The sequence below is a fragment of the Macaca fascicularis genome, chromosome 8, assembly GCF_037993035.2.
Source record: "Macaca fascicularis isolate 582-1 chromosome 8, T2T-MFA8v1.1".
In the NCBI taxonomy this organism is placed as follows: domain Eukaryota; kingdom Metazoa; phylum Chordata; class Mammalia; order Primates; family Cercopithecidae; genus Macaca; species Macaca fascicularis.
In genome coordinates, this window is record NC_088382.1 from 66,367,415 (window position 1) to 66,378,034 (window position 10,620).

A 10,620-nucleotide genomic window follows, 5' to 3' on the forward strand; every position below is an offset into this window, starting at 1 on the left:
TTTGCACAAGGAAATTTACCTTTGAGATTTACCTTTCATTCTTCAAAACATACAAATTAACAACAACTGACACAATTGTCAAATTTAAAATTTATATAAATAATGATTATGGAAATATTTTTTGTTAACAAGTACCTTTCCCTACAGGGCACTTTCTTACACTAATCTCATTTAACCCATAGGTAGGTCTGTAGGTCACAGATTACTAGGGCAGTTTTACAGCTAAAGACATAAAATCTTTGAGCCTTGACTTGCCCGGTATTATTTGACTAGTAAACTAAGATGTTGGAAGTACATTAAGTGCTCTCAGGGTTGCAGAACAGTTAAGTGGTGCCACTACAATCCCACAAAGGACTTGGACCCAGGGTTGTGTGACAGGGAGTCTGATTTTCAGTGGGATAGTGAAGACATTGCGAAAAATGGGCAGGGAGGATTGCATTTGAGTTTTAGCTAGAAGGCTGCCTCCAAGACAGAACAAGGAGAAAGGGTATTACAGCTGCCCCTTGTTAACTTATTGAGAATATTAACTATATTCTGAAAGGTATTATCCTTGAAAAATTTGGGGGACTTAAAGTGTTCATTCAGAGATTTCAAGCTTGCAGTCATCAAAAAGATTAAGCTATGAAAAATTCATTGTCTTCTCTAAGCTTATATAGACTTTTCTATTTCAAGCACAACCCTAGAAACATATAGTATATTACAATGATGAAACGAAGCTGTGTTTTATCACCTATTAAAAAATACAGGTATTATGGAGAAGGCACTCTGGGCCACAGGATTTTTGAGTGGAGAAGAAGAGAGAATTGAGACTTCCCTCGTAACTTTTCTGTACGAGAAAGTTTGTTTTCCAGGTAGGTGATTTATCTTGAAAGAAATTCAAGTAGCTTGCTATGAAAATCACTAAATTTCAGCAACATATTGTTATGCTTTGGGACCACTTTGAGGACAAGAGTTTTGACATTTTTTTCAATCCTGAACTAATAGACCACACCCTTAGACCACTGAAAGCTTTCAATTTTGGAATAAAAGAAAAAAGTACAAATGAGCCTTGATAGAGAGAGTGCCAACCAGAAAAGACAATTGTTCCTATGTAGGTCCTGGGGCAGTTGTGGCAACCAGGCAGTTAGAAAAAAAAATTTGTGAAGCGTTCCCATTAGCAAACACTTAAGTGCTAAAATGGAACCATGTGCTTATTTCATTCTCAGAATAGCCTTGTGGGGTAAATGTGAGGCTTAGATGGTGACATAACTCGCTGAGGGTTGCACCATTTGTAGGTAGCAGTGGGATTTGAGCCCAGATTCTATGATTCCAGAACTCTTATTCTTTTGACTACTACACTTGTAACTCCCCAAATGACTTCAGTTAACTGGATCTTGAATCACAAGGATCTTCTTTCATTTTTCAGGCATGTACTGATTGCTTCACGTTGAAGAATAGGCCATGAGAATGGAGGAAGTATTAGTACCATGTTCACCCACATTGTGCAGGGTGGAATGAGTAGGATTCACTCTGCAGACGTGGATTCAACTGCTGGCCCTGCCATCGACTAGTTGAGGGCTTTGGGCAAGGTTTGCCTTTGTGAGCCTCTGTGTATTTGTCTGTGAAGTGGGCATGATATTTACCTCCCAGAAATGCTATACATTTTCAAATATCAAATGTAACAAAGCATTTTATAAATTGTAAAATGCCATGCAAATATTAGCTTCTGTCACTTGCACAGGAGCCTCTTTGAGTATGGCACTGAGTTTGCAGCCAGCTGGCCATAAAGATGCCAAACATGCAGGCATGGGAAGCTTTTCTCTACTGTTTAGCGTTGTGCCTCAACTATGAAATTGCTGAGGAGGGGCATGGGAGACAAGTTTGTTGATAGGTGTAGGACCCCAGTGAGGGGCCAGGACAGGAATTCAGGCACATCTGTGTGGCACACACAAGCACGTTCCCTCCAATCTCTCTTGGCTTTCTCTCGTGTCCTTAACCACCTCTTCTCCTCAATTTGCCAAAAGCCATGCAAGCAAACAACAATTAGCAAAGAGGAATAAAGAGACATTGGAGATGATCACAGAATGACTTCATACCCCTATTTAGAAATTGCACTAAATCATGCTCAGAGAAACTCATTCTCAGCTGTAGACACTTAGAATGTTCTCCCGAGTGGCTAAATAAACTAATCTTACCTGCAGAAATACTGCACTCGGGTAGCACGGGCGTCCTCACAGGGGCTGAAGCAAACAGCACTTGTGTCAGTAGCTAGAAGCTCGCTCTTAAATAACTTTGGGTTTACTATTTTTCAACTGAAATTACTATTTCACAACTTCTGAGATCTCTCTATGTGCAAGATAAAGGCGTGTCAACCGTGAGAATTTCCCTGGGCTTCACCTGTGTTTTCATTAGTGCAATATATGGTATACGGCCTGCACTTTCAACTCCCACAGTGGCCTGTAGTAGAGGTATGTCCTGTGACATAATTTATAGGCATAACACTGCCATTATGTCAGGCTTCCCGTGGGTATCCTGAAATCTTTATTTCTACATTCAGGACACAAACACTTCCTTAGTTCTGTTAGGAAAATGTGAAACACAGTTGCAGTGTCATCTAAACAATTTGATTGTCAGGATACATATTTTCTCCCAATTTGTATTATGAAAACTTACCAATACAGAAAACTTTGGGAAATGGCACATAAATGTTCTAAGAACCCAGACTTGAACCAAGCAGTCAAGCCAAACATTTTACCTTCTTTTTTTTTTGAGATGGAGTCTCGCTCTGTCACCAGGCTGGAGTGTAGTGGCACGATCTTGGCTCACTGCAACCTCCACCACCCGGGTTCAAGCGATTCTCCTGCCCCAGCCTCCTGAGTAGTTGGGACTGTACGCACACGCCACCACACCCAGCTAATTTTTTGTATTTTTAGTAGAGACAGAGTTTCACCATGTTGGCCAGGATGGTCTCAATCTCCTGACTTCATGATCTGTCCACCTTGGCCTCCCAAAGTGCTGGGATTACAGGTGTTAGCCACTGTGCCTGACTGCTTTCTTGTTTTTTTGTTGTTGTTGTTGTTTGTTTGTTTTTTTCAGACAGAGCTTCACTCTGTCACCAAGGCTGGAGTGCAGGGGCCCAATCTCTGCTCACTGCAACCTCCACCTCCTGGGTTCAAGTGATTCTCCTGCCTCAGCTTCCCAAGTAGCTGGGACTACAGGTGCATACCACCACACCTAGCTAATTTTTGCATTTTTATTAGAGATGAGGTTTCACCATGTTGGTCAGGCTGGTCTTGAACTCCTGACCTCAGGAGATCTGCCTGCCTCGGCCTCCCAAAGTTCTGGGATTACAGGCATGAGCCACCATGCCCGGACACCATATTTGCTTTCTATCTCCACCTCTCTATCTCTGGCAACTTATTGAAAATAAGTTGCAGATATCATATTATACTGCAAATACTCAGCCCTCATCTTCTAAGAAGGACTTATTCTATATAACTCCAATAAAATGATGAGACCTGATATAATTAACAATAATTTCATACTATCATCTAATCCATATTCAAATTTCCCCATTTGTCTCAAAGATCCAATTAAGAGTCATGCATTGCATTTGGCTGTGATATCTTTTGTCTGGAACAGCTCTGCTTCATCTTTCTAAAAAATTTATTGATTTATCTATTCACTGACTTTTTGAGGAGTCCAGGCCAAATGTCATGTAGAGTGCCCCATATTCTCTGTTTGTCTTCCTTTTCTCATGGTGTCATTTAACTGGACTTCTATTCCCTATATCTTCTTCAAACTTTAAGTTAGAATTGGAGAGTTGATTATACTCAGATTAAATATTTTTATCAAGAAAATGTCATCCATGATGTGGAACACTTTATTGCAACACATGAAAATGTCTAGTGTCAGGCTGTTCTGTTATTATGATGGTAAATTCAGTCACTAGGGGAAGGCAGCAACCACAAGCTTTATCCATTGTTCGGGCATGTTTCCCACTTTATAATTGCTAGAAGTCTGCGGAATGGTACTTGGTCACCATGTTGACTCTTGCTCCCCGTAATCTTTCACCTAATGGTTCTTTAAACTATAGTCTTTATTTTTCAGAGCAGTTTTAGGTTCACAGGAAATTGAAAGCACAGGGTTCCCATATAATCCCCACCTGCCCCAGTCCTCCCAACATCAACATCCCCCACCAGAGTGGTCCATTTGTTACAACTGATGAACCTACATTGACACATTATTATCACTCAAAGTCCATAGTTTACATTAGGGCTCACTCTTGGTGTTTTATGTTCTATGGATTTTGGGATTTTGACAAGCATGTAATGACAAATATCCATGATTACAGTATCATATAGAGTAGTTTTATTGCCCTAAAAATACTCTGTGCTCTGCCTGTTTATCCCCTTCCTCCTAACCCTGGGGAACCACAGACCTTTTTACTGTCTCCATAGTTTTGCATTTCCTAGAATGTCATATAGTTAGAATCACGTAGTACATAGCCTTTTCAGATTAGTTTCTTTCACTTAGTAATATGCATTTAAGATTCCTCTGTGTCTTTTCATGGCTTGATAGCTTATTTCTTTATGGCACAAAATAATATTACATGATCTGGATGTACCACCGTTTATTTATCCATTCACCTACTTAAAGACATCTTTGTTGCTTCTGAATATTAACAATTACAAATAAAGCTTCTATAAACATCTATGTGCAGGTTTTTGTGTCAGCATAACTTTTCATTTCCTTTGGATAAATACCAAGGAGCACAACTGCTGGATCATGTGGTAAGAGTATGTTTAGTTTAGTAAGAAGCTTCCAAACTGTCTTCCAAAGTGGCTATAACCATTTTGCTTTCCTCCAGCGATGAATAGGAGATCCTATTGCTCTGCATCTCCATCAGCATTTGGTATTGTCAGTGCTTTGAATTTTAGCCATTCTAATAAATGTGCAATGCACCTCAAGATTTTAACATCTGTTAATGACCCTTGCCTAAATCAGTGATTACACTTGGGAATGAAAATGCTGATTTTCTGGTTTAGCATTCTTTCTACATTTACTAACTGGCCTTCCTCTAAAACAGGTATCATTTTGCTGTATTTTTTTAAAAATTCTTTCTTGCAATGGAGGATTCTAAAGAAAAGAATGATTCTCACCATGTGGATTTGTCATGCTTTGTGACTCTCAGGGACTCACAGAAAGCTACATGTAGCTGACTGTTACTCCATCATTTTGTATGCCTCATAAAACCTAGCTAATGTCTTGCATATGACAAGCACTCAGTAATTATTTGTTGAATTTAATTTAATTTAATTTAAGAATGAGTCTCAAATGCTATTATGGATGTGGTCAATGAACTCTCAGTGTACTTACAAGTTCCTGGAAAACAAAAATGATATGAATCAAATATATTATGGCAGAAGAGAAGTGTTTTGAAATACTTTTAAGATTAACTTCCCATAATTACTGCTTTCCATGTCGCTCTCTTCCACTAGACAATGAATTTCTCAAGGGGAAGGACTGGACAAATTAACTTTGTATTCCTAGTACCCAGTGAGGGGCATAACTCACAATCGGTTCTTCATAAATATTTGCTGAATCCATGAAATAAAGTTGTAAGATTGGTTCATTGTTGGACTATATTTTTTCTTCTGTCATTCTAGCATGTCTTTTTAAGCCTGTGGCTTCCTTTCTCAGGTTCACCATGTGGCTGCTAGTGTTCAACAATCACATTTAAGTTCCAACCAGGAAGAAGGGGAAGGCAAAAAGCAAAAAGACCATTTTCCCCAAAGCCTGCTTCTGCTACTTCTGCTTTTAGCTTCATGACCACTGCCATCTTCAGAGGAAATTGAGAAATGTCATCTCTTAGCTGGGCATATTGCTCCTCCAATAACATTAGCATTCTGTTACTAGGTAAGCAGGGGTGGTATTCTGGCACAATCAGTTTGGGGCAAAATTTCCTATTTTTCTATTTTGAAATCCTTAGTAGATTTGTCTTCCCTCTAGTTGAATTCATCCTTCCACTTTGTCTTCTGAGGAAATAATGCTTTGATACACACATCTATATATACATATATGTACATATATATGCATACATAGACATGTACACGAATGCATATATGTATACATTTATATTATATATGCATATAGAAATATATGTTTCTATACATATGAACATAAAGCATATATGTTTGTATTTATATCCGCCATCCCTGTATGCAGTCACATATACATACACACATATACACACACATGCACACACACACACCCCTTTTTGTCATAGCTCTCTGGGAGTTCTCTGGGGTTGACTGGGATTGATGTTGAGGAGAAGGTGTGAAAGATCAGAACCAACAAGTGCAGGAGTATAGAATTAGACAGGACTGTCTTCTACAATGTCCAGGGGCAGTTTTGATTAGTACAGTACTAGGCATTCTTACTCAGGTGTTTTCTTGTTTATTCAGTAATAAACAAGTAATAAAAAAGCTTATGAATTTACACTATAAGCATGTATTCCAAATAATAATTTTGTTTTCTCTTGTAATCATTGATGTCAGGTGCCAAGTGTCTGCCCTGCAATAGTTGGCTGACATTTGGGGAGCCAACTGTCCAGCTGCAGAGGAGACCTGAGCTTAGCTAGGCATCTGGACACTGCTGATCAGAAGAGTGAGAGCACAGGTGGATGGGTTATCTATGCGCCTTTGTCTATCTTCATACGTTTGGCAATGGGAGGTTTGTCCTCAAAATCCTGTTCCTGCCAAAACCCTTTGTATTTGCTACTGACAGTGTAATCATCAATTCATCATAGCACACCCACATCCCACACAGCCATGAGGAACACAAGACCCAGGCGAAGAAACAACACTTTGTTTCTCTGGAGCTGAATTGTCTTAGCTTTCAAGGCTCCATTTTTACTTACGGCAGATGATTAATCTTACCATTTCCAAGTTATTCCCTATGTCTTCTAGGTTAAAGCCTAGTCTTTTTTTGGATAGATAAGTCAAAATCCTACTCTCTGCCTCATTCCATTGGGTGGCATTAAGGCATTGCAGGAAGGCATAGGTCTTCTTGGTTGAGTTTCTCTGTGGCTTTTGATGTTGATGTCACACTCCTTTTCACTCTTTGTGGACTTCTACCTCACAGCGTCTCCTGCTGGGATTTCCACCCTGTTCTGCTTTCCAGGGGCCAGATCACGCATATCACTCTGCCTGCTCTGCCCATCAGCAATTTCTTTGCTATCCTTTCTGAGTTCCTGACAGCCCTTTCCCTAAAAATGTGGTGGTTGGCCAATGATGCCCTGTCCGTGTAGTGGCCCATTGCACTTGCAGATTCTGCCTTCCTTCCTTTCCTTGGCTGAGTCTTCTAGGCTGTACATTAAGAAGCTCATAAAATATTTATCTTTCAAGTCTGTATCTTCCAAAGGTTTGTTTTGCAACTTAAATCCCTGTTTTTGACCCTTTGCTCTGGTTGAGTAATTTTTTAAATCATATTTGTGCTTAGTCAATACATCTCAGACACAGGACATCCCACTAGGAGCACTACATTGGGTAATGTTTCACAGGACCTTTCTGTGTAATCCCTTGAGAGTAGGTGGGTCATTTCTGGTCACCTGAGCGGGCATGCAGAGACTGATGGCTGGCTTGACTATGCCTCTCAGATTTTACTATAATCTTTCAATTGTTAACTGTGAGGTAACATTTTACATGAAGAAAAACTCAGGAGCAACACTATGAAAGCCTCATTATGCTGATCTCTGCCCTAGCCCTGGAATAGGAATGCGAAAGATTAAACATCAGAGGGAGAAACGTTCAATGAAAGGAAGAATCCAAACCCAGATGAGATTGTCTCCTGTCCAAAGAGGAGCCAGCATCCTCAGCAAATCTTTTAGTTCCAGAGAATATAGAGCTTTTGACCTAGACACAGACGCATTTCAGTGGCTGAGTTAGGGGTCTAGCAACCTTGGTGAGGGTTTGGGGTTTGCTGTAAGCAGCTAGAGCTGTGCTGCTTAATAAAACAGCCAGTAGCCATCTGCTATGGTCTGAATATTCCCCAATATTTTTATACTGGAACTTAATTGCCAATGTGATAGTATTGAGGTGGAGGCTTTAAGAGGTAATCAGATCATCAGATCATGAGGGCTCCACCCTCATGAATGGATTAGAGCCCTTATAAAAGGGCTCTAGAAAACTAACTAGCTTGCTTTTGTGGTTTTTTTTTTTTTTTTTTTTTGCCCTTTCTGTCTTTTCTGCCATGCGAGGACACAGCATTGATTTCCTCCAGAAGATACAGAACAAGGCACTATCTTGAAAGCTGAGGGTGGCAGCCCTCACTAGACACTGAATCTGCTGGTGCCTTGTTCTTGGGCTTCCCAGCATCCATACCTGCGAGAAAAACATTTCTATTATTTATCAATTACTCTGTCTAGGATTTGTTATAGAAGCACAAGTGGACTAAGAGAAATTGGTACCACAAACTGGGATATTGTTAATAACAAATACTTGAAAATGTGAAAGTGGTTTTGGAACTTGGTAATGGATAGAGGCTGGAACTGTTTGAAAGTGCGTGCTAGGCCAGGCATGGTGGCTCACACTTGTAATCCCAGCACTTTGGGAGGCTGAGGCAGGTGGATCACGAGGTCAGGAGTTGAAGACAAGCCTGGTCAAGATGGTGAAGCCCCATCTCTACAAAATACAAAAATTAGCCCGGCATGGTGGTGGGTGCCTGTTATCCCAGCTACTTGGGAGGCTGAGGCAGAGAATTGCTTGAACCCAGGAGGCAAAGGTTGCAGTGAGCTGAGATAGCGTCACTGCACTCCAGCCTGGGTGACAGGGTGAGACTCTGTCTCAAAAAAAAAAAAAAAAAAAAAAAAAGAAAAAATGCATGCTAGAACAAGTCTAGATTGCTGTGAGTAGAGTGTTAAGTGTGATTTTGGTGAGAGCTCAGAAGAAGAGGAAGAGGTCTTCTTAGAGATTGTCTAAGTGGTTGTGATCAGAATGTTGGTAGAAATATGGACAGGAAAGGCCATTCTGATAAGGTTTTAGATGAAAATTAAGAATATATTGGAAACTAGACAAAAGGTCATTTTTGTTACAAAATGGCAAGGAATTTGGCTGAATTGTGTCTGTGGTTTGTGGAAAGCAGAACTTGCTAGCAACGAACTGGGCTATTTGGCAGAGGTAATCTCCAAGTTAAGTGTTCAGGGTGCTACATGGTTTCTCTTGATGGCTTATGATAAAATGCAAGAAGAGAAGACAAATTAAATATGGAATTTATAATCCTAAAATACAGAGACATTAAAGAGTTGGAAATATCTCAGCCTAGCTATGTAGTGGAAAAAAAAAAAGGCTTTTTGGGGGAGAATACTAATGGTGGCTGGCAAACTACAATACTATTCATCAAGACAGTGGGAGAATGACCCCAAAGGCATTTCAGAGATATTTGAGGCTGCTGCTCCCATCACAGGCCCAGAATACCAAGATTTTGAGGCCACAGTAGTTTCAAGGGAGGGGCCCAGGGCACCAGTGGGACCTTACTGCTCTCTGTCCAGGCCTGCCTCTAGTCTCTGCTTGATACGTTCTGGTGCAGCACTCCCCGGCTGCCCCAGCTGTGCCTCAAGCAGGCTCAAATGTGGCTGGGGTTGCCACTACAGATGGCTCAAGCAGTAAGCCTTGGCAGCATCTGTGCAGTGCCAAATCTTTAGGTGGACAGAGTATATGAGCTGTGGAGGCATGGCTACCTCCACCTTGAAATAAATCTCTGTTGCTTGTAAATTACCCAGTCTCAGATAATTTGTTATAGCAGCACTGATAGACTAAGACACAAAGATCATGGAATTTCTTTAGCTAAGTTTTAGAAAAAATGTGACACACAATTGGAAACATTCAAGCATCAAGACAGGAAGCAACAGTGCATGATATGAGTTCAAGATGATGAAAACTCTTACTGTGCTGTGCAAATAGCCACAGGATTTGAAGTGAATGTAAATAGAGCAATAGAAGAAATAGCTTGCTGGGAATGGGAACACTGCTATTATTGGAGAGACTCCAGCTATGTGTTTAGGGGAACTCAGCAAAGGGTTACTTACCAACATAAGTGAGGAAAGGGGTTGTGACAAAAAGGATAAATATGTCCCAGAGGAAATGATGCCATCAGAAAACCTCACATACAGAATTCTCAGAGGTAATTTTATTATGTTGAAAGCACAATGCATAAAATATTAAAAGCTGATCTGAACTTAAAAAGGTGTGGGAAAATTCAAGAAAGCACAGGAAAGATGCTTTTCCCATATGGTAAATTACATGATGAGAAGAAGACAAGCATGGGTTGAACTTTAATACATGCTTTACAAAGAAATAAAACACTTTAATTCTCAGTGTTTCAAGAGTTTTAAATTGCACTGTACAAAGTAAATGCTAGTTTTACTAGTTTTAAGTTTCCTCATACATGTATAACCAATGATAATAGAGCTTTTAATGCTTTGGCAAAAATTTTTAATGGTTATGGCATAATTGTAATATTTCCCATTTACCGTTGTGATTGTTTTATATGCTTACAACTTGCACTGATATTTTTTGGGTCATTTTTATGGTCTTGCACTACTTTTGCTATGCTTTCAGTGTTTGTTGCCTCCCAAAATCA

The 10,620-nt window shown here is 40.0% G+C and overlaps 1 long non-coding RNA gene across 2 annotated transcripts in view; it reads left to right on the plus strand.

The window, feature by feature from the left end:
* Positions 1–4,693, plus strand: part of LOC102124253 (uncharacterized) — an 84,005-nt gene extending 79,312 nt beyond the window's left edge. For both annotated transcript variants that reach the window (XR_001492937.4, XR_012416438.1), the window contains exons 3-4: positions 747–851; positions 1,406–4,693. This is a non-coding gene — a long non-coding RNA (uncharacterized lncRNA). The remainder of the gene's footprint in view (positions 1–746; positions 852–1,405) is intronic.
* The last annotated feature ends 5,927 nt before the right edge of the window (positions 4,694–10,620 follow it).